The following is a 25,125-nucleotide window of genomic DNA, read 5'->3' as shown; positions in this document are numbered from 1 at the left end:
GAACGAACAAAAAAGACAATGGAGAGACCACACACACAGAAGAAAATACCTACAGGATGTTTTTTGTGGAGCAACATGACAACAAGAAGTTCAAAGTTACACATTGCAAAGCCAGGGTTTGAGTGATCAGAGGGACCAAACTGATTCAGGGCTCAGTTTGATTTGGGAGTTCAGATGAAGGCGGCTGTGGAAAGTATAAGTGAAGCACAGAGGGGACAGCCCTGGAGGGCAGCCTGTTTGGTTTAAACACAGGTCTGTGGGCTTGAAAACATTATTTTAAAATAGTACCCTAAAATTAGGCTCAGACAACTATAATTTCACTTTCAAAATATAAAAAGCAGAATTAAGTTTTTATTGTATTCTAAATAACAAAAAATCCCTAACTGCTTCTATTGAACTGCTAAGTCATTCTCATGTGAAAAACAGAAAAACGATTGTGTGACTGTGGGGACACTGTCTAGAGTGCATCAATGTTCAAGGTGAGATCCTACTCAGGGTGTTCAAGGCTAATTTGTTATAAGCAGGTGCAAAAGAAAGGATGAAGCAAGGTATTCACTGCACAGGCGTGGCTTTCTGTATTTGGCACAAAACCTCTTTTGTTTAAGCTTGTTTATGCTTGCATATAAGTTACCACTGACCACAACGCAGCCCCGTACAAAATACCACATGCGGGCGCGCATGTACAGTGTGATTGAAACTTCGTGGCCCGTGCGCAGAAGTCGGTATTTTGTGGAAGAGCCACACTCAAGGGGCCAAAGAGCCACATGTGGCTCGCGAGCCACAGTTTGCCGACCACTGGCCTAGAGGAATATTAATTTCAAAATTTAATATTCCATGTATGCTTGTCTTCACAGCCTTTCTTTGTGAAAGTGGTCTAGCTGAATGGTAAATTAATGAAATTTGTGACTTAACACAGTGTATATTTTGGTTGCTTGAGAATGTTAGATTTTGTGATGATGACAGGGCACCCTTCATCATGGTTTCTCAAACACAGACCTACATTTGGCAAAGCACCAGGATGGTGGAAACCTGGAGGGGACCCCAGGCTAGGATGACAAAAGCTCTGTTTATTTGTGATTCACAGACTGGAGCAGAAAACCTCAAACTATTTCTGTACGAATAGTCCAGGGAATTTGTTAAAAAATACATTCCATACTCACTTATCCCAAAGATTCTGAGTCTAAATGTCTGTGATGGCTCCAAGCACAGGCATTTTGGTTCTTATTATGGAAATTTTAAAACATTTACAAAAGTAAAAAGACTAGTATAATGAACATCCATGTACCCATCACTCGGTTTAAACTCATGGCCTGTGTTGTTTTATCTACAACCCTTGCCCTCTATGCCCATATTATTCTGAAGCAAATCCCAGACATCATTTTTCTGTAAATAGTTCAGTATTGAACTCCAAAAGATAAAGACACTTAAAAACAAACAAACAATAAAGGTCACTAGATTAGAAAGGAAGAAGTAAATTTATCTCTTTGTGGATGGCACAATCTTATACATAGAAAACCTGAAAAAAATACATATGCTCAAAACTCTGAGACGTAAGTTTGTTAAGTAAAGTAAAAGGATACAAGAGCAACACAAAATCAACTGTATTTTTATTCATTGGCTCAATAACCCTTCTGCTGCTAGGAAGTGTGGGAGGTATTGTGAAGCCAGATTCAGCCCTATCTATGTCTCCTCAGCATTGTCACAAAAAGGGAAGCCAGCACCTTGGTTTTCCTGAAAAATGATGGCCTCCCCTATCACAGCGTTCCTGATTGGAGAGACCCAATAATTCTTTTTTTAATTTAAATTCTTTATTGTTTAAAATATTACATATGTCTCCTTCCCCCTCTCCCCCATTGACCTCTCCCTGGCCGTTTCTACCCCCCAGCACATGTGCTCATCCCCCTACTGTCTGTGTCCATAGATTACGCTTATACTAGTAAAAAGCTTCTCTCTTTTTTTTTTATCCTCACCCAAGGATATGTTTCCATTGCTTTTTAGAGAGAGTGGAAGACAGAGGGAAAGACAGAGAGAAATACTGATGTGAGAGAAACACATCGATTGATTGCCTCCTGCATTAGCCTGGTCTAGGACTCAGGCCGGAGAGGAGCCTGCAACCAAGGTACCTGCCCTTCACCAGAATCAAATCTGGGACCCTTCAGTCTGCAGGCCGGCACTCTATCCACTGAATCAAACCAGCTAGGGCCCGATAGTTTTTAAACTCCAATACTGTGATCAATATCGATTCTTACTTAGTACATTAATTATACAAAGCATCTTAGCTAATCAAATTTTTCTCTGAAAACAGCTAAAATGATTCAAGTCAACAATATCTTTCACTTTGTATGTATATAAACACTCCATTCATGTTGCTGAATTAAATTTTGTTCCTACTAAAATTAAATTAAAAAGAGAGGAAAGCAAGATGCAGTGTGTGCAATCATTGAGGCAGAAAAGAAATCCCTCTATAAAAATTGTTCCAAGAAAGAGTGAACACAGACTAAAAGCTAGAGGACACGCTGAACTAAAATCAAGTCTGGAGTCAGGACATGTGGGCAAATGTCAGTCAATTGGTGGGAAGTGCTCTCAGGGCTTAAGGAATCAGAAAATGCAGTAGAAATATGTTTAAAATGGTAGCCGCATTTAAAATTTTTGCTTACTTGTATTTTCTGTTGCTGTTGTGATCAGAAAATGTCAACAACAATTAACTCTTGTTTTAAGAAATTGGAGCCCGGCTGGTGTGGCTCAGTGGTTGAGCGTCAACCCATGAACCAGGAAGTCACCCTTTGATCTCTATGGGAACACGTGCTAGGGTCCCCAGCAGGAGGGTGTGCGAGGCAACTGATCAATGATTCTCTCTCATCACTGATGTTTCTATATCTCTCCCTCTCCCTTCCTCTCTCTGAAATCAATAAAAACATAAAGATATTTAAAAAAAGAATTTGAAAATGGACATATGAAGGGAACTGGGGATTCAGGCTAGAGGGGCCACATGGGTCCTGGTCCTGGTAACTCTAGACTCCATCATTGTTATCCTATGCCTTCTGAGTATGTTCACAGATTGTGGTGGCAGAAAAGGGTTGGGGAATTGCAAAGCCCCTTGTGTGGAACTGCTTATGTTTAATTGTGTCAAAATATATATATAAATGAAGCCACTTTAAAATGGAACCAGAACCCTGGCCAGTGTTGCTAAGTGGTTGGAGTATTGTTCCAAAGGGTTGAGGGTTCGATTCCCAGTCAAGGACACATACATAGGCTGTGGGTTCAATCCCTGGTCAGGGCGCTTGTGTGAGGCAATCAATCCATGTTTCTCTCTCACATCTATGTTTCTCCCTCTGTCTCTGGAATAAATTTTTTTTAAATGTCTTCAGGTGAGGATTAAAAAAAAAAGAGGATCTCCCATCTTAGAGCAACTGCCTTGCCTATCTTATGCCTCAAACCTTTGTAATGTCAGAACAGGGAAAAGTAACCTTCGGACTGGGCCTAGGTCAACTTTGTGTCCCAAAGAACTATGTGCAGAGATAATAAGAAAGCTGATATTATGGCTACTGGACTGATGACTACCAGACTGAAAATTAAAAACATTGTTTAAAATTGGCATCACTATGTTTAGAATTAGCATCACTATGTTGCTATCTGCACCAATAACAATGCCTTGCTTCTATGGATGTAACTGTTCCCACACCTTACTTTTATCTCCTAATCAAACGCTATTTGGGCTTCTGCCTGAATCAGTTGGTCCCCAATAACTTAAAAAAAAAAAACAAAAAAAACTCAAGTAAATGCTTGTTGCCTCTCACTTTGAAGGGTCTTTCATTTTTAGGTTAGCAATGGTTTGTTTACGTGAACAAGTTTAGTGGCTCAACTATGGTTGTGAGTTCCTAAAAATGCCAGTGCTGCCCACCCGCCCCCCCCCCCCCAACCACCACCACCACCAGGTTCTTTTTCAGTGAATCTGGGGTGCAGCCTAGACATTATTTGGAAACTCCCAGGTGAGAGTTAGTCCGAGATGGGACAGAGTTTCTGTTTAGGAAGATGAAAGTTCTAGAGCGGGGTGATGTTGATGGTCATACAACATTCTCAGTGTACTTAATGCCACTGACCTGTAACCTAAAAGTGGTATGATGGTAAATGTTATATATATTTTATCAAAATAAAACAAAAACAAAACCTCTGAGTGATGGCTCTGTGCAGCCAGTAGGGGAGCATGGTCTAGACTTGTGCTCACTTGTATCTAGCTGTGGGCTAAAACCCTTCCAGAATTTATCTCATTAGATCCTCAGACCAACCCTAGTAGAGAGCTACTCTGATAAAGTCAATTTCACAGTGAGAAAAATGCAGCTCAGAGACTTTAATTTGCTTCAAGTCTCCTAGCTAAGTGGCTAACCCAGGTTCCAGATCCAGATCGAACTCCATTGTTACAATTCCCCAAGTGGACTGAAATTCTGTTGCCCTCAAAACTAACCAAATCAACCTGGACAGCATGACTCAGAAAAAATCCTGAATAATCAACTGAAGACTAGCTGGAGAAATTCCGGATAACCAAGAACAGAAAGCGGAGACCACATAGAGACTAGTAGGAAGTGCGGAGGCACAAAAAGACTGGCCAGAACCCACCAGACAGCAGCTCAAGGTCTGGAGGGAATCTCAGCTGTGGGAGGTTCCCACTGAGAACTCTGGAGTCTAAACCCCAAGCTGGGCTTCTCAGCCAAGAACCAGAACTGCAAAGGAACCCAGAACATCTGGTTGTGAAAAGCATCAGGGTAGCTACCTGCCAGGGAGAGATGGCTAGAAATGCAGGCACACTCTTAAAAGGCCAATGCACAAAATTTCATGTGCAGCCACTCACCTCGTGCTCAAGCAGAGGAAGGGTAGAATAGATTTGAGATGTGTGAGGAGAGTCCAGGTTTTGGGGTTCTAGGGTTGAAGCTCAGAGGGCAGCCACACAAGTTTCCTATAGAGCAGCGGTTCTCAACTTGTGGGTCGCGACCCGTTTGGGGGTCGAACGACCCTTTCACAGAGGTCGCCTAAGACCATCAGAAAACACATATATAATTACATATTGTTTTGTGATTAATCACTATGCTTTAATTATGTTCAATTTGTAACAATGAAAATACATCCTGCATATCAGATATTTACATTATGATTCATAACAGTAGCAAAATTACAGTTATGAAGTAGCAACAAGAATAATTTTATGGTTGGGGGTCACCACAACATGAGGAACTGTATTAAAGGGTTGCGGCATTAGGAAGGTTGAGAACCACTGCTATAGAGTCATTCCTCACTTGCTTAGCACATCTTTCTCTGCCGATCTTTGCTATCCAGGCGTTTTTTGCCTGGAGGGGAGGAAGTTACTGCATCCTGTTGGAAGACCATTTGCCACACCCTATTGTAGAAAGCCTGAGGAAAATTAAGACTCTTTTTTTGTTTGTTTGTTTGTTTATGTGATGTATCACGTTTATTGATTTGTGGATATTGTACCATCCTTGCATCCCTGGGATAAATTCTACTTGGTCATGGTGTATGATCTTTCTGATGTACTGCTGGATCCGATTTGCTAAGATTTTGTTGAGGATTTTGGCATCTATGTTCATGAGGGATATTGGCCTGTAATTCTCTTTAATTGTGTTGTCTTTACCTGGTTTTGGTATTAAAGTGATGCTGGCTTCATAGAATGAGCTTGGAAGTGTTCCTCTTGAATTTTTTGTAGTAGTCTGAGAAGGATAGGTTTTAGTTCTTCCTTGAATGTTTGGTAAACCTCCCCTATGAAGCTGTCTGGTCCTGGGCTTTTGTTTCCTGGAAGCTTTTTGATGACTGCTTCAATTTCTTCCATAGTTATTGGCCTATTGAGAGTTTTAGATTCTTCCTGATTGAGTTTTGGAATGTTGTATTTTTCAAGGAATTTGTCCATTTCCTCCAGGTTTGTTGGAGTAGAGCTGTCCATAATATTTTTTAACAATCCTTTGTATTTTTGTGGGGTCTGTTGTTATTTCGCCTCTATCATTTCTGATTTTGTTTATTTGGGTCCTCTCTCTTTGTTTCTTGGAGCCTGGCTAGAGGTTTGTCAATCTTCTTTATCCTTTCAAAGAACCAGCTCTTGGTTTCATTGATTTTCTGTATTGTTTTTTTGGTCTCTATGTCATTTATTTCTGCTCTAATCTTTATTATCTCCTTCCTTCTGCTCACTCTGGGGTTTTCTTGTTGCTCTCTTTCTAATTCTTTGAGTTGTAGAGTTAGATGATTTACTACCATTTTTTCTTGTTTTTTGAGATAGTCCTGTAGAGCTATAAACTTCCCTCTCAGGACCGCTTTCATTGCATCCCATAGGTTTTGGATTGTTGTGTTTTCATTGTCATTAGTTTCCAGGATGTTTTTAGTTTCTTCTTTGATCTCATTGGTAACCCAATCAATATTTAAGAACATACTATTCAGCTTCCAAGTGTTTGAGTATTTTGGGTTGTTTTTATTGTAGTTTATTTCTAATATTATGCCATTATGGTCTGAGAAGATGCTTGGTATGATTTCAATCTTCTTGAATTTGGGGAGACTTTGTTTGTGACCCATTTGTGGTCTATTTTTGAAACTGTCCCATGAGCACTTGAGTAGAATGTATATTCCGTGGCTTTGGGGTGAAGTGTTCTGAAGATGTCAATTAAGTCCATCTGCTCTAGAGAGTCATTTAGGATTGCTGTTTCTTTGCTGAGTGTTTGTGTAGAGGATTTATCCAGTAATGTCAGTGGTGTATTAAAGTCCCCTACTATGATTGTATTGTTGTCGATCACTCCTTTGATATCTTCCAGGAGTATTTTTATGTATTTGGGTGCTCCTGCATTGGGTGCATATATGTTTATCAGGGTTATATCTTCTTGTTGTATTGGTCCCTTTAGTATTATGAAGTGGCCTTCCTTATCTCTTGTTATGGCCTTCACTTTGAGGTCTATTTTGTCCGATATAAGTATTGGTACCCCAGCTTTCTTTTCCTTTCCATTTGCCTGAAAGATATTTTTCCATCCCATCACTTTCAGTCTGTGTGAGTCCCTTCTAATGAGGTGGGTCTCTTGTAGACAGCAAATGTGTGGGTCATGTTTTTTTATCCATTCAGCCACTCGATGTCTTTTGGTTGGAGCATTTAGTCCGTTTACGTTTAAAGTTATTATTGAAAGGTACTTGTTTGTAGCCATTTCTTTTTTGTGTGTGGCTGTTTTCTTTCTGAGTTTTTTGTTTCTTCTTTTTACACCAGTCCCTTTAGCATTTCTTGCATTGCTGGCTTGGTGGTGATAAACTCCCTTAGCCTTTTTTTGTCTGTGAAACTTCTTATTTCCCCTTCAAGTTTGAATGATAGCCTTGCTGGATAGAGTATTCTTGGATTCAGTCCTTTGCTTTGCATCACTTTGTAAATTTACGTCCATTCTTTTCTGGCCTGATGTGTTTCTGTTGAGAAATCATTTGATAATCTAATGGGAGATCCCTTGTATGTAACTTTCTGTCTCTCTCTTGCAGCCTGTAAGATTCTCTTTGTCCTGAACATTTGCCATGGTAATTATGATGTGTCTTGGTGTGGGTCTTTTCGGGTTCACCTTGTTTGGGACTCTCTGTGCTTGTGTGACTTTTTTCTTACCCACCTCAGGGACGTTTTCTGATATTATTTCTTCAAATAGGTGTTCTAATCCTTGTTCCTCTTTCTGTTGTTCTGGCACCCCTATTAGTCGTATGTTGTTTTGTTTCATGTTGTCCCAAAGCTCCCTTAGGCTCTCCTCCTGTCTTTTAATTTTTTTCTCCAATTGCAGTACAGTTTGGGTGTGTTTTGCTTCCTTTTCTTCTGATTCACTAATTCGGTCCTCCGCTTCTCCTAGTCTACTGTTGATACTTTCAATAGTGTTTTTTATTGCAGCTATATAGCTCTTCATTTCTTCTTGCTTCTTGCATAAGTTGTTGATTTTTCCTCCATCCAATTTATGCATTCTAGGACCCTTACTCTGAATTCTTTTTCTGTCATGTTGCATGCCTCTGTATCACTTAGCTGCTTTTCTGGCCAGTCCTCCTTTTCTTTCCTTTGGGGTTTCTTTGTCTACCCATGTTGGATCTCACTGACATATCTAGACGTTGAGTTGTTCAGTGGCTGCTCCCTGAGTGGCAGTGGCTCCTTGGTCTGTTGTTGCTCCTCGGGTGGTTGCGGTAGCAGCTGCTCCTCAGTTGGCAGCAGATCCTCTGGTGGGTGCTGTTCACAGCTGTGGTGGCTCTTCTGGCTGGTGGGGGGAGGCTTCAGACAGAGGGTGTGGTGATCAGGAGGCTGCTGTTGCTTGGATCTGCTTTCCAGGGGAGCTCTGCCCTTCCCGGCTGCAAACCGTCTCATCAGCTGAGTAACTTCGCCAATTCGGGGTGGGTTTTATTAGTTTCAGCTGCTTACTCCATTTGCTCCAGGACAAGACCTGGGACGCGTCTGCCTATATTGCCCCCATCTTCTGGTTTTCCTCTTTCTAGCTGTTCTCTTGGGTTAAGTCTGGCTCTCTCCTATGAAAAGTTCCAACTCAATACTCTGAGAATAACAATCAGACTGCAGGCCAGAGCTCTGGAGCCTTTGAGTCTTTGCCTGATCCCCTTCTGGGCCTGGGGTTAGGAAAAGCAAAGCCTGATGCAAAACTGGGTCTTTTCCAAAGGCACCCAGCCCCAGCATAGGGAGCCACAAGCTGTGTATTGTTGATAGCTCCAAAGAGGGAACTCGGGGCCAGACAGAAACAGTGTCTGACATTGTCTTGCACTAGAGATTGGGAGTCATAGCAGATCTACCTGATACATAGACACAAACCCAAACAGGCAATCAAAATGGGGAGACAAAAACTAACAACAACCCCCAAATGAAAGAACAAAAGAAATCTCCAGAAGAAGAGCTAAATGAAATGAAGATAAGACATTTATCACATATAGAGTTCAGAATAATGGTGGCAAAGATGCTCAAACAACATAAGGAAAGATATGGTAACTATGAAAAAAGACCAGTCGGAAATGAAGAACAACATAGCACTAATAAAGAACACACAGGAAGGAATACACAGCACATTAGGGGAAGCCGAGGATCAGATCAGTGAATTAGAAGACCAGGTAGAAAATATCACTTAATCAGAGAACCAAACAGAAAAAACAATTTAAAAATGGGAGGACGGTTTAAGGAGCTGTGGGACAACATGAAACATACCAATATTCACATAATAGGTGTGCCAAAAGGAGAAGAAAGTAAGCAAGGGATAGAGAACATATTTGAAGAAATAATGGCAGAAAACTTCCCTAACCTGGTGAAGGAAAAAGTCACATCAGTCTAGGAAGCACAGAGAGAACCAAGCAAGAAGAACCCAAACAGGCCCATGCCCATACACATCATAATTAAAATGCCAAAAAATTAAAGACAAAGAGAGAATCTTTTTTTTTTTTTTTTAATTTTTTTATTGCTTAAAGTATTACAAAGGGTATTACATATGTGTCCATTTTATCCCCCCGCCCTAGACAGTCCCCCAGCCTCCCCTATCCCCCAGTGTCTTATGTCCATTGGTTATGCTTATACGCATGCATACAAGTCCTTTAGTTGATCTCTTACCCCCCTCCCTCCTGCCCCCCAACCCTCCCCGGCCTTCCCACTGCAGTTTGACAATCTGTTTGAGGCAGCTCTGCCTCAAAGAGAGAATCTTAAAGACAACAAGAAAAAAGCAATTCATTACCTCCAAGAAGCTCCCATAAGGCTGTCAGCTGATTTCTCATCTGAAACTCTACAAGCAAGAAGGGAATGACATGAAGTACTCAAAGTAATGGAGAGCAAGGATTTGAGACCAAGATTACTATGTCCAGCAAAGCTATCATTCAAAATAGAGGGTGAAATAAAGGGCTTCCCAGACCAAAAAAAAAAAAAAAAAAGGCCACAGAAGTTCATTATCACCAAGCCAGCATTACAAGAGATGCTAAAAGAGCTGCTACAATGAGAGGAAGAAAGAGAGAGAGAGAGAAACCTAAGCATAGGAATTCAAATGGCAATAAATAAGTACCTATCAATAATATCCTTAAATGTAAATGGATTAAATGCTCCAATCAAAAGACATTGGGTAGCTGAATGGATACAAAAATGTTACCCAACTATATGCTGTCTACAAGAGACCAACCTCAGAACAAAAGATGCACAAAGACTGAGAGTGAAGAGATGGGAAAAATCTTTTCATGCAAATAGAAAAGAAAAAAAACACTGGGGTAGCAATACTTATATCTGACAAAATAGGTTTCAAAATGAAGGCCATAAAAAGAGATGGCCAAGGTCACTACATAACACTAAAGGGATCGATCCAACAAGAGGATATAACCCTGATAAACATATGCACCCAATATAGGAGTACCTAAATATATATGAAAATCTTCTAGAGGACTTTTAGGGAGAGATCAACAGCAATACAGTCATAGTAGGGGACTTTAACACTCCTCTGCCTTCACTGGATAGATCTTCCCCCCAAAAAAATTCACAAGGAAACAGTGACTCTAAAGAACACACTGGATCAGAGAGATTTAGTTGATATTTATAGAATATTTCACCCCAAAGATGCAGAATATACAATCTTCTCAAGTGCACATGGGTCATTCACAAATATAGACCACATACTAGGACACAAAACAAGTCTCTACAAGTTCAAGAACATTGAAATCATATCAAGCATCTCCTCAGATCACAATGAAATGAAATTAGAGATAAACTATAATAAAAACACTCAAGAACATTCAAATACATGGAGACTAAATAGCATGCTATTAAACAATGAAGGGGTTACCAATGAGATCAAGAAAGAAATAAAAGAGGAAACCAAGATGGCGGCATAGGTTAACACCGGAGATTGCTACCTCGAACAACCACTTCAGAGATATAACGAAAGGACAGAATGGACATCATCCAGAACCACAGGAAGGCTGGCTGAGTGGAAATTCTACAACTAGGAGGAAAGAGAATATCATACCCAGACTCAGAGGAGGCGCAGTGCTGAAGTGAAATACTCAGGTGCGGAGTGTGCACGCACGCGGAGCGGGCTGGCAGCAGAGGGCGCGGTTGTTGTTTTCAATCAGGAGGGAGTTTCAGACTCTGAGCTCCAGATCCAGGTGAGTCTCTGGGGACCCAGATTCAAATGGGAGAAGCGGGACTTTCTGGCTTTGGTTGGAACTCGAAGGCAGCTTTCTCTCCGAGGTTTGCAGTGGTTGCTGGGACTCTGAGAGGCAGAGCCCCTAGGGACAGAACTGAGAGCAGCCATAACTGCTTGCTCCGCCCGCCTTGTAGATCCCCAGGGACCCGCCCCGCCCAAGCCCTGCGCAGAGCCATTTGCCAGATAGCCTCAGGCAAACGCTAGATTAGCACCGCCCTAGAGATCCAGCACAGAAGCTCTCCCACTCCAGACACAGCTGACTCTCACAGCCAGTTAGCCTGGAGGTCAAATCACCCCTGGTATTGCCGACAATCAAGGTTTAACTACAACAAGACTGCGCACAAAGACCACTAGGGGGTGCACCAAGAAAAGATAAAAAAATGCGGAGACAAAGAATCAGGACGCAAATGTCAGAAATGGAAGATATAGAGCTCAAAACCACACTTTTAAGGTCTCTCAAGAACTGTCTAGAAGCTGCCGATAAACTTAGTAAGGCCCTCGAAAAGACTGGTGAGACCGCCGATAAATGTAGTGAGATCCTCAAGAAATCTAATGAGACCCTCGATGTTGTGATAAAGAACCAACTAGAAATTAAACATACACTGACTGAAATAAAGAATATTATACAGACACCCAACAGCAGACCAGAGGAGCACAAGAATCAAGTCAAAGAATTGAAATGTGAAGAAGCAAAAAACACCCAACCGGAAAAGCAAAAAAGAATCCGAAAATACGAAGATAGTGTAAGGAGCCTCTGGGACATCTTCAAGCGTATCAACATCAGAATTATAGGGGTGCCAGAAGATGAGAGAGAGCAAGATATTGAAAACCTATTTGAAGAAATAATGACAGAAAACTTCCCCCACCTGGTGAAAGAAATAGACTTACAGGTCCAAGAAGCGCAGAGAACCCCAAACAAAAGGAATCCGAAGAGGAACACACCAAGACACATCATAATTAAAATGCCAAGAGCAAAAGACAAAAAGACAATCTTAAAAGCAGCAAGAGAAAGAAACTCAGTGACCTACAAGGGAGTACCCATACGACTGTCAGCTGATTTCTCAACAGAAACTTTGCAGGCCAGAAGGGAGTGGCAAGAAATATTCAAAGTGATGAATGCCAAGAACCTACAACCAAGATTACTTTATCCAGCAAAGCTATCATTCAGAATTGAAGGTCAGATAAAGAGCTTCACAGATAAGGAAAAGCTAAAGGAGTTCATCACCACCAAACCAGTATTATATGAAATGCTGAAAAGTATCCTTTAAGAAGAGGAAGAAGAAAAAGGTAAAGATACAAATTATGAACAACAAATACGCATCTATCAACAAGTGAATCTAAGATTCAAGTGAATAAATAATCCGATGAACAGAATGAACTGGTGATTATAATAGAATCAGGGACATAGAAAGGGAATGGACTGGCTATTCTTGGGGGGGAAAGTGGTGTGGGAGATGCAGGAAGAGACTGGACAAAAATCGTGCACCTTTGGATGAGGACAGTGGGTGGGGAGTGAGGGCGGAGGGTGGGGTGGGAACTGGAAGGAGGGGAGTTATGGGGGGGAAAAAAGAGGAACAAATTTAATAATCTGAACAATAAAGATTTAATTAAAATAAATAAATAAATAAAAATAAAAAAACAACAAAGTTTTAATAGACTTTTGATGCTCATGACAGAAACAGCAGCTTTGAGAGAAAATACTTTTTGAGTTACCAAAACCTAGTTTGAATGCTAAATTCTCAAAGTTCATACCATAAACAACTGATTCAGAAAAATTTCATGATGATGTAAGAGCACATGTTCGACCCAAAAGGAGATTTAAGGTCACTGAGACGGATGAATAACTTGAGGGAGATGGAGATGAGACCCATGGAGTTATAGTTTGGTTGTTTCTCTGAAAACCAACCTGGCTCGACTTGGAAAAGACTGAGAGATCCCACAGCTCAAGGATATCAGGGATCCTAAGGAGCCCTGAGCCCTTTAAGGCACCAGAGTTGTATAGTATCCTGGCTGGATAAGGCTCCTGAGAAAATGGCCTAATGATAACCTTATGCAGTCCTGCACATGGCAGCATGGAAGAGACTTGGAAGTGTCTGAGAAAAGGGCATTACAATAGGGACAAGAAGGACCCAGAAAACACCAATATTTGACCAAAATACCCAAAATACATAAAGAACTCATACAACTCAATAGCAAATAATGCAAACAAACTAAAAAAATGAACAATCTGAATAGATGCTTTTCCAAAAAAGATATACAGATGGTCAATAGATACATCAAAACCACAATGAGATATCACCTCACATCTGTCAGAATGGGTACTTTTTAAAAAGACATGAAATAACAAGTGTTGGAGAGGATGTGGTAAAAAGGTAAGCCCTGTACACTGTTGGTTAAAATTTGAATGGGCACAACCACTAAGGAAAACAGTGTGGAAGGTCCTCAAAACATTGTGAATAAAGCTATCATATGACCCAGTAATCCCTCTTCTGGGTATTTGCACAAAGGAAACAAAACCACTCATTTAAAAAGATATCTGCATCCTTATGTTCATTGCAGCATTATTTACAATAGTGAAGAATTGGAAGCAAATTAAATGTCCATCAATGGATAAACGGATAAAGAAAATGTGGTACATAAATACATAGGAATATTATTCAGCCATTAAAAGTGAATAAAATTTTGCCATTTTAGACAACATGAATGGACCTTAAGGGCAGTATGCTAATTGAAGTAAGACTTACAGAGAATGACAAATATTATATGACCCCTCTTATATGTGGAATCTAAGAAAGAAAACACACACAAGCTCATAGATATAGAAAACAGATTGGTGGGTGCCAGAGGTGAGAAATAGATGAAGGGGGTCAAAAGGTAAATAATAATAATAATATTCTGCTGCTTTGGGATGAAACATTCTGTAGATATCAATTAAATCCCTTTGATTCAGTGTGTCATTTAAGGGCTGTTTCCTTACTGAGTTTTTGCCTGGAAGATCTATCCAGTGATGTCAGTGGGCTGTTAAAGTTCCCAACTGTTACTGTATTGCTGCCCATCTCACCCTTAAAATTGACCAAGAGTTTTTTATATATTTAGGTGTTCCTATACTGGGTACATATATGTTTACAAGAGTTATGCCCCCTTGTTGATATGATCCCTTTAGTATTATGTAGTGACCTTCTTTGCCTTTTTTATGGCCTTTATTTTGAAGTGTATTTTGTCATATATGAGTATTACTACCCCAGCTTTTTTTCATTTCCATTTACATGGAATATATTTTTCTATCCTTTTGGCATACAGGAAGATACTCAACCTACTGAGCCACACCAATCAGGGTGGCTCATGTTTTCTTATCAAATTCAGCTATCCTATAACTTTTCCCCCTCTTTATCTTTTGATTGGAACATTTACTCTACTTACAGTTGAAGTTATTATTGCTAGGTACTTATTTATAGCCATTTTTTCTTTATTCCTATATTCCTCTCTCTATTGCTTCTTCATCTTAAAGTAGTCTTGTAAACATTCCTTGCAATGTTGGTTTAGTGATAATGAACTACTATAGCTTTTTTATAGTATGGGGAGTTCTTTATTTCACCATCAATATTAAATGATAGCCTTGCTGTATAGAGTATTCTTGATTTCAGGGGCTTGCTTTTCATTACTTTGAATACTTTATGCAATCCCTTCTTGCCTGAAATGTTTCCGTTGAAAAATCAGCTGACAGCCTTATAGGAACTCCCTTGTAGTTAAATAATTGTTTCTCTCTTGATGCCTTTAGGATTGTCTCTTTGTCTTTAACCTTTGCCATTTTAATTATGATGTGTCTTTGTGTTGGTTTCTTTTGTTTGTCGTGATTGGGATTCTCTGTGCTTCCTGACCTTTTGTGACTTTTTCCTTCACCTGGTTCCGGAAATTTTCTATCATTATTTCTTCAAACGGGTTTTCTATCCCTTGCTCACTTTCTTCTCCTTCTGATACTTCTTATGATGCCAATATTATTATGTTTCATGTTGTTCCAAAGTTCCCTTAAATGTTTATTTTTTTTCTTTTTGTTGCAATGATTAGGTCTTTTTTCCCCATTGCTTTTGTTTATTTTGTTTTGTTTCATTTTAAAGAGTGGGAGGGAGGGAGGAAGAGGGGAGAGAGAGAGAGACAGAGAGACAGCAATTGGTTGCCTCCTGCATGGGCCCTCACCAGGCCAGTGATTGAACTCGTGAACTGTCAGTGCACAGGGGCTGTTTCTTCCTACCTTGTCTCCCAAATTGCTGATTTGATCCTCTGGTTCATACAGATTACTTTTTTAAAAAATTAAATGCTTATTGTTGAAAGTATTACATATGTCCCCCTTTCCCACAATTGACCCCTTCTGGCCGGGCCTTGCCCCCCAACCCAGGCTTTCACCACCCTCTGTCTGGGTCCATGGATTATGCATATATGCATAAAGTTCTTTTTTTAAAAAACTATTAAATTTCTTTAGTAAAAACAGTTTTGCTCATGCAAAACAACAGATTACAACAATCTAAGTGCTGGGCTGGACACACCATCAGACCCAGAGGCACTGTAGGCACTGGAGCCCTCCCCAGGGTGGAGTAGACCTGAATGCCACCCCCCCCCCTGCCTGGAGGGAGCTGAAAACTGAACTATTACTGCCACCCCATCCTTCCCCAAGGGACCATGGCACCAAGGACCTCTCCCCAATGGGGAAGGACCTCAGTAATACTGGGGAAGGGCCTTCCCCCTGCCTCACTGGCCTGGACACATTAAGCCCAGCTGTTTGGGGTGGATGGGAGTGGCTATGGGTAGGGCAGAGTTGGGACGTCTTTGGTGTGAAGACCCTCCCACCCACTAGGCCACACAATAGAAATGTGTGGGAGGCCACAAGGGTGGTGCTGCCTTTGCCCATAGAGGCGTGGCTGGCCAACGCCAGAGCCCAGGGCAAACTGCAGAAGCTTTGTGTCACGTATAAAGTGCCCAGGTTCACCCTGATAAGCTGAGAGGAGGCCTGTGGAGAAACAGCTAAAAATGTAAGAAGAATAAACAATGGGCGAACAAAGGCAGGAAGGGGAAGCAGAGGTTACTTGGTAGATGAACGCCTCAGAGGACTAGGACCAGCACTAAGTGGGGAGTAAGGGCCCTAGGGGGACAGTCCAGTCTTCCTGATTCCGACCAGTGCTAAGTCACTTCTCTCCACCTCCCAGACCGGCTAACAGAGACACACATGGAGGCCTGGCTCAGAGTCTGGACAGGCTTCCAGGCATTGTGGCAGATGCTCCATGGGCAGGGCAGGGCAGGCCCGGCCCAAGGAGGCAGAAGGTTCCTGAGCCACAGCAGGGCCGCTCCTTATGCAGCCCTGCCTGCCCCTGGCCCCACAAATGCACAGTCCTAGGCACACATGCATGGGCGTGGCTGGGGGGCGGGGAGAGACAAGCTAAGTGCTGGGCTGGACACACCATCAGACCCAGAGGCACTGTAGGCACTGGAGCCTTCCCCAGGGTGGAGTAGACCTGAATGCCACCCCCCTTCCCCTCGCGCGCGCACACACACACACACACACACACACACACACACACACACACATACACTCTCTCTCTCTCACTCCTATCCGTCTGGCACACTGGTGATGTCTGAGGGATCCAGTAGGAGGTGGGGGCATCCTGGCCCCAGACCTCCATGACCTTTTGTGCCAGGTTCCTCAGCCAGTGGAGAGCTGAGGTTGTAATAGGGAAATGGGGCATATGGGACACTCCCTACAATAGTTTCCACTAACACCTTTATTTTTATTTATTTTTTAAAAAAAATATATTTTATTGATTTTTTACAGAGAGGAAGGGAGAGAGATAGAGAGTTAGAAACATCGATGAGAGAGAACCATCGACCAGCTGCCTCCTGCACACCTCCCACTGGGGATATGCCCGCAACCCAGGTACATGCCCTTGACCGGAATCGAACCCGGGACCCCTCAGTCCGCAGGCCGACGCTCTATCCACTGAGCCAAACCGGTCTCGGCTTCCACTAACACCTTTAATAAGAGGAAAGGGTTTGGGGGAGAAGAGGAGTGGGGAAAGGGCAATAAAAGAAATTTCATGAAAATTCTAAGTCAAATTACTGATAAAACCGCAGAATGAGCACAGGTTCAAGAGGATCTGCTCCCTTCTCTGCAGGCCCTCCAGACCTATCCCCTCCCGCTGGGCAGTCAGAGCCAAAGGCAGAAGTGAGCCTCTCATGGGGCTCCGGGGTGGGGCGAGGAGGAGGGAGGCAGCAGTGGGCAGTCTGTATCTTCATTTAAAAAGCATATTCAGGTTATGAGTTATTGCTTGTCCTCCAGCGGAGAAGGCCAGGCTGACAGTCAGTGAGCTAGGGCCGCGGCCTCCAGGGCCCGAGCCTTCTTCCGCCCTTCAGAAACAGGGGATTGGAGGCATCGTCTGTCTTTTTTATCTTGATCTGCTCGTAGTTGACGCGCATCTCCTCTCTGACATCCTCCCACCACTCCTTGTCCTCCTTCAGGACCCGGCTGGTGTGCAGTGGGGTTTGAGGGACCTTTGTTGATTGCATGATCCTGGGGTGGTTCATGAACTTCGTGATGGTCATTCTCTGAGTGGGCTCTGTTTTCAGCAGGTTCCGGATGCACATCTTCACTTCCTGTAATACTTCTGACCACTCTGGGTTGGGAAATTCATATTGGCCCATTTGGATGTGATTCTTCATGACCGGAGAGATGGCCAGGCCATGGTTGGAATAGAAGGGCGGGTATCCACACAGCAGGATATACATGATGACATTCAAGTACCACATATCACAGGACTTGTCATACTTCTCTGGGCCCAGCACTTCCGGAGCTACATAGTATGGCATATAACAAGGAGTGGTCAACGAGTTGTGGCTGGTGGTTTCCTTGGCAAAGCCAAAATTGGTGAGTTTCAGGATGGCGTTGGGCCTTTGGAGGTAGTTATAAGGGATTCTCCGGCTTGACATCTGGATGAGCAATGTAGATTGAGTGCAAACACTGAATGGCCTCACCAATGCTCTACATGATTTCTGAAGCTCCTCTTTCTGTGAACACCTGGCCTCCTCGGTCCTGGATTTGGCTGAGGAGTTCTCCACCATCCAAGCACTCCATGACGATGAGCAGGCACTTCCTCCCCGAGTACAGATTTTCATAGATGTCCACAATCCGCACAATGTGTGGGCACTGGGAGGCCCACCAGTGCAACTCCACCTCACGCTGGGCCTTGGTGCAGTCCTGCAGCATTTTTAGGACGAATTTCTCCTGGGTCCTCTTGTTGAAGATCTGAAAAACTTTCCCACTGATGCCCAGCCCCAGCACCTGGGTGGTGACCTTGTAGTCATCATAATGACGTTCTTCTAGATCTACAGGCTGGACCTGGCATGGGACTGGAGAAACTGCTGCGGGGACTGTGGGCACTGTGGTGGCGGGCTGGCTAACACCAGTGGGGTCTGGCCCTGGCAGTTGGACAGCATGGTGCTAGGAGACAAGGGAGCAGGGGCAGTGACAGGGGCGGGGCCCCCGTCCACCTGCTCCAGCCCAGGTCCAGTCACCCCACCCGCGCCCAGCGATGAAGTTTGTTCCAGGCTGGAGCCAGCTCCCCTGACTGGCCCGGCTCTAGGCTCCGTGGGTCCCGCCACGCTCCACTGGCACCCACCCACCCGCTCTGCTCCCTCCCTCTCCCCCTTCTCCTCCTTCCTCCTCCATCCCGGGGCCCTGGTCTTCAGTGAGTGCAGGACTGGGGTGGGGGACGTGGGGAGGCGGGAGGGGAAGGGCGGAAAGACAAACTACCTGCATACAATTTCTTTGGTTGATCTCTTCCCACCCACCCAACTCCACCGCCATCCCTCTGCCATTCCGCAGTCTGTTCTATGCTTCTGTGTCTCTAGATCTATTTTATTAATCAGTAAATTTTGTTCATTAGATTGCACATATGAGTGAAATCATGTGATATTTGTCTTTCTCTGACTGGGTTATTTTGTTTAGCATAATACTCTCCAAGTCTCTCCATGTTGTCTCAAAGGGTTAGAGATCCTTCTTTTTACTGCTGTATACTATGGTATAAATGTACCACAGCATTTTTATCCATTCATCTACTGATGGGCACTTGATCTTATCTATTGTAAATTGTGTTGCTATGAACACTAAAATTTCTGATTAGTGTTTTGGGTTTCTTAGGATATATTCCTAGAAGTGGGATCACTGGGTCAAATGGCAGTTGCAATTTAATTTTTGAGGAAACACCATACTGTTTTCCATAATGGCTGCACTAGTTTGCATTCCCCCCAGCAGTGTAGTAGGGTTCCCTTTTCTCCACATCCTTGCCAGCACTTGTCATTTGTGTTTTGCTTTGTTTTTATTGATTTCAGAGAGGAAGAGAAAGGGGTGATAGAAACATCCATGATGAGAGAGAATCATCAAACTGCTGCCTCGTGCATGCCACCCACTAGGATTGAGCCTGAAACCTGGGCATGTGCCCTTGACCAGAATTGAACCCGGGACCCTTCAGTTCACAGGCCCACGCTCTATCTACTGAGCCAAACCAGCTAGGGCAACACTTGTCATTTATTGATTTGTTGATGGTAGCCGTTCTGACAGGTGTGAGGTGATACTATTGTCATGTCAATTTGCATCTCTCTGATGATCAATGACTTTGAGCAATTTTTCATATGTCTCTTGGCCATCTGTATGTCTGCTTTGCAAAAAGGTCTCTTTAAGTCCTTTGCCCATTTTTAATTAGACTGTTAGTCTTCCTTTTGTTAAGTTGTATGAGTTCATTATGTATTTTGGATAGTAAACCTTTATCAGATGTATCATTGCCAAATATGTTCTCTCATACAGTGGGCTCCCTTTTCATTTTGTTGATTTTTTTCCCCCAATTATTTTTTTTTAATATATTTTATTGATTTTTTACAGAGAGGAAGGGAGAGAGATAGAGAGTTAGAAACATCGATGAGAGAGAGAAACATCGATTAGCTGCCTCCTGCACATCTCCTACTGGAGATGTGCCCGCAACCAAGGTACATGCCCTTGACCGGAATCGAACCTGGGACCTTTCAGTCTGCAGGCTGACGCTCTATCCACTGAGCCAAACCGGCTTTCGCCCAATTATTTTTTATTATTATTGAATATATTGGGGTGACATTGGTTTGCAAAGTCATACAGGTTTCTAATCCACAACTTGATTAAACATCATCTGCGCACTGTAGTCCCATTTGTTTATTTTCTCCTTAGTTTCCTTGGCTCTAGGATATGTATCTGTAAACATTGCTATGAGAGATGTCTGAGATTTTGCTGCCTATGCTTTCTTCTAGGGTTTTTATGGTTTCACTATATTTATGTCTTTTATCCATTCTGAGTTTATTCTTGAGTATGGTGTAAGTTGGTGGTCTAGTTTCATTTTTTTGGCACATATTTGCCTAATTTTCCCAAAACCATTTATTTAAAAGCCTGTCTTGACTCTATTGTATGTTCTTACCTCCTTTGTCAAATATTAATTGAATGCAATGGCTTGGGTTGATTTCTGGGGTCTCTGTTCTGTTCCATTGATCTATATGCCTGTTCTTGTGCCAGTACCAGGCTATTTTGATTACAGTGGCTTTGTAGTATAACATGATATCTGGTATTGTGATTCCTCCAACTTTGTTTTTCTCAAGATTGCTGCAGCTATTCGGGGTCTTTTTTGCTTTCCTATAAATTTTTGGAGTATTTGTTCTAGATCTGTGAAATATGCTGTTGGTATTTTAATAGGGATTGTGTTGAATTTGTAGATTGCTTTCAGTAGTACGGATATTTTAATGATGTTAATTCTACCAATCCATGAACACTGTATATTCTTCCACTTGTTTATATCTTCCTCTATCTCTTTTTTCAATGTCCTATAGTTCCTGAGTACAAGTCTTTTACCTCCTTGGTTTATTCCTAAGTATCTTAATTTTTTTGTTGCAATGGTAAATGGCATTGTTTGTTTAGTTTCTCTGAGAATTCATTATCGGTGTATAAAAATGCCATCGATTTTGGGGTGTTAATTTTGTATCCTCCTATATTGCCAAATTCATTTGTGAAATCTAGTAGTTTTTTGCTGGAGTCTTTAGGGTTTTCTATGTACAATATCATGTCATCTGTGAATAATGATAGTTTTACTTCCTCCTTTCCAATTTGGCTGCCTTTTATTTCTTCTTCCTGTCTGATCACTGTGGCTAGCGCTTCCAGTACTATGTTGAATAAGAGTGTTGAAAGCAGATATCTCTGTCTCGTTCCTGTTCTTAGGGAGATTGGTTTTACTTTTCGCCCATTGAGTATGATGTTCGTTGTAGATTTGTCATATATGGCCTTTATTATGTTGAGATATGCTCCCTCTATTCCCACTTTGCTGAGAGTTTGATCAAAAATGGGTGTTTGGTTTTGTTGAAGGCTTTTTTTTGCATGTATGGATATGATCATGTGATTTTTGTCTTTCAGTTTTTTTATGTGATGTATCAGGTTTATTGATTTGCAAATATTGTACCAGCCTTGCATCCCTGGAATATATCTCACTTGGTCATGGTGTGTAATCTTTTTTTAAAAATATATTTTACTGATTTTTTTACAGAGAGGAAGGGAGAGAGATAGTTAGAAACATCCATGAGAGAGAAACATCGATCAGCTGCCTCCTGCACACCCCCTACTGGGGATGTGCCCGAAACCAAGGTACATGCCCTTGACCGTAATTGAACCTGGGACCCTTCAGTCTGCAGGCCGACGCTCTAGCCACTGAGCCAAACCGGTCAGGGCAAATCTTTTTAATATATTGCTGGATCCGATTTGCTAATATTTTGTTGAGGATTTTAGCATCTGTGTTTATCAGGGATATTGGCCTGTAATTCTCTGTCTTTGTAGTGTCTTTATCTGATTTTAGAACTTGGGTAATGCTGGCCTCATAAAAAGAGCTTGGAAGTGTTCCTTCATTTGGCAGTTGTTTTTGTCTCCCTACTTTGGCTGCCAATTTGGGTTTGTATCTATGTATTAGGTAGATCTGCCACAACTCCCAATCTCTAGTGCAGGACAATGTCAGATGCTGTTTCTGACTGGCCCTAAGTACCCCGTTTGGAGCTATCAGCAATCCACAGCTTATGGCTCCCTCTGCCCAGGCTGGTTTTCTTTGGAAAGGACCAGAATGTGCACCAGGGTCTGCTTTTCCTAGCCGTGGGCCCAGAAGGGGATCAGGCATAGACTCAAAGCCACCTGCCTCTGCCTATAGTCTGATTGTATTCAGGCTTGATTAGCTTCAGGCTATCAACCACAGGGTATGTCAAGAGTTCACCCTACCCCTTGGAATCTGGCTGTTTCCACCATGCATCTCGACCCCTGTTGAGGAGGCAGTAGCAGAGGCCAAGCTTACAGATCTGGGCAGTCTCAGGGGTCATCAGTGACTGGCTTTGGAGTCGAGCCATTTCCCCAACTTTCCTGGGAACCTGATAGCACATCCCCTTCTCAAGAGAGTTGATAGAAATTCCCAGATTCCAACAGGTCCCACCAGCCTGTTGACATTAGGCTCCACCCTGCCGAGGTCAGAGAATTATTTTGGGATAGACTCATATGTTTGACTCTGGGATCGGGGAATACACCCACCATCTTCCCTGAAGTCTGAATGGCACCTGCCTCTCACGGAAGATCTAGAAGTCCTACCATCCTGATTCCATCAAAGCCCTTTGAGAAACAGCCTTTTCAGTAAGTCTTATACCTGGCCTGCAGTCAGAGTTGGATAGAGAAGGATCCCAAGGTGCCTTGGGATTTTTACTGACCCATCACTGGGCCCCATGCTGCTAAAAAGTCAGTTTGGCTCCTCACATGCAGAGGTAGCCACAAGCTGTGGATCACTTGAAGTTTCTAACAGTTGCAGAGTCAAAAGTGAGCACCAGGAAGTTAAGAACTGGCATAAAAAACAATCAGCCAAAGACAACAACAGTACAGGATTCAAAGGTAGATCCCAATGGCCCCTACACTCTGCCAAGACAAACTCCTACTGGGGATTGAGCCCACCACCCAGGCATGTGTCCTGACTAGGAATCAAACCAGTGATGTCTTTGTTCATGGGTCAACACTCAATCACTGAGCCACACTGGCTGAGCTCTGGTCTGGCCTCTTTTTTTTTTTTTTTTTTTTTTTTTTTTTTTTTAGAGGATGTGGCCATTATTATTATTATTATTATTTTTTTTGTTAATCCTCACCTGAGGATATTTTTCCCATTGATTTTTAGGGAGAATGCAAGAGAGAGGGAAAGACAGAGAGAAACATCGATGTAAGAGAAACACATCGCCGTAGCCAGTTTGGCTCAGTGGATAGAGCGTCGGCCTGCGGACTGAAAGGTCCCAGGTTCGATTCCGGTCAAGGGCATGTACCTTGGTTGCAGGCATATCCCCAGTGGGGGGTGTGCAGGAGGCAGCTGATTAATGTTTCTCTCTCATCGATGTTTCTAACTCTCTATCCCTCTCCCTTCCTCTCTGTAAAAAATCAATAAAATATATTTAAAAAAAAAAAAAGAGAAACACATCGATTGGTTGCCTCCTATACTCGCCCCAACCAGGGCCCGGTCTGGGGAGGAGCCTGCAACTAAGGTACATGCCCTTGACCAGAATCGAACCCGGGGAACCTTTAGTCCGCAGGCCAATGCTCTATCCACTGAGCAAACTGGCTAGGGCTGGTCTGGCCCCTTTTTAAAAAAAGTGTCTTTGTCTCTGGCAGGTTCTGTGTCTCCCCGGTGGGTAGAATCCTACCACCTTTCACTGCCGGATGCTATGTGGGCTGTTCCTCACTCTGGTGCTCTGGGCTGGGGAGCCCAGCCTGGGGTCCAGGCCTCACTCCTTTCGTGAGAACCCCCATTTCCCCAGTAGCCAAAATATCCCTCTGCACCCTTGGCCTCCAGCCCATTGGGGCAGGGCCAGCCCCTCTCACTACCCTACCCTTCCTACCCCTCTTGAGTTGGTTTCTGCCTTTTTGGTTTAAAAGTCTTATCTTCTAATCTCAGAAATCTAATGAACAAAATAAACTGGTGAGGAAAATAGAATCAGAGGCAAGGAAGCATGGACTAGACTGACGAATCTCAGAGGGAAGAGGGAAAAGGAAAGGGAATGGGAAGAGATTAGCCAAAGATCTTACCTATGGACACAGACAGTAGGCAACCGGTCAATGTTTCTCTCATACATTGACCTTTTTGTTTCTCTCTCTATATATATTACTACTTTCCCCTCTCCCCAAGATTAATAAAACATATCCCTAAGTGAGGGTTAAATAAGGGGGGGAAAAGTCTTATCTTCAGCTAGTCTTCAATTGGTAATTCAGTATAAGTGTTCCCCAATTTAGTTTTATTTCCAGTTTGGTTCTGGGAAGAGGTGTGAAAAAGATCCACCTACTTTGCTGCCATCTTAAAATTTACCAGTAGAGATTACTTTTTTTTTAAAATATATTTTATTGATTTTTTACAGAGAGGAAGGGAGAGAGATAGAGAGTTAGAAACATCGATGAGAGAGAAACATTGATCAGCTGCCTCCTGCACATCTCCTACTGGGGATGTGCCTGCAACCTAGGTACATGCCCTTGACCGGAATCAAACCTGGGACCTTTCAGTCCACAGGCTGACGCTCTATCCACTGAGCCAAACCGGTTTCGGCAGAGATTTACTTTTTAATTAAAAAAAAATATTTTTATTGATTTCAGAGAGGAAGGGAGAGGGAGAGAGAGAAACATCAATGATAAGAGAGAATCATTGATCACCCGCCTTCTGCACGCCCCCCCACTGAGGACTGAGCCCGCAACCCGGGCATGAGCCCTTGACCAGAATCTAACCCGGGACCCTTCAGCCCACAGATCGACGCTCTATCCACTGAGCCAAACCAGCTATGGCTTAATTTTTTTGAGAGAAAGAGAAACATCAATTTGTTGTTCCTCCTTATGTATGCATTAATTGGTTGATTCTTG

General features: G+C 42.7%; 1 pseudogene across 1 annotated transcript; it reads right to left on the bottom strand.

The window, feature by feature from the left end:
- Positions 1–17,511: 17,511 nt before the first annotated feature.
- LOC308512025 (MAP kinase-activated protein kinase 2-like) lies at positions 17,512–22,969 on the bottom strand (annotated as a pseudogene). Its single transcript has 2 exons — positions 22,892–22,969; positions 17,512–18,648 (listed from the first exon to the last, which is right to left on the bottom strand). The product of its transcript is annotated as an MAP kinase-activated protein kinase 2-like (transcript).
- Positions 22,970–25,125: the final 2,156 nt, after the last annotated feature.

This window comes from Myotis nattereri (assembly GCF_964212035.1).
Source record: "Myotis nattereri genome assembly, chromosome: 2".
NCBI classification, from domain to species: domain Eukaryota; kingdom Metazoa; phylum Chordata; class Mammalia; order Chiroptera; family Vespertilionidae; genus Myotis; species Myotis nattereri.
Note: the sequence above shows the minus strand (reverse complement) of the source record. Positions and strands in the feature narration are given on the sequence as shown.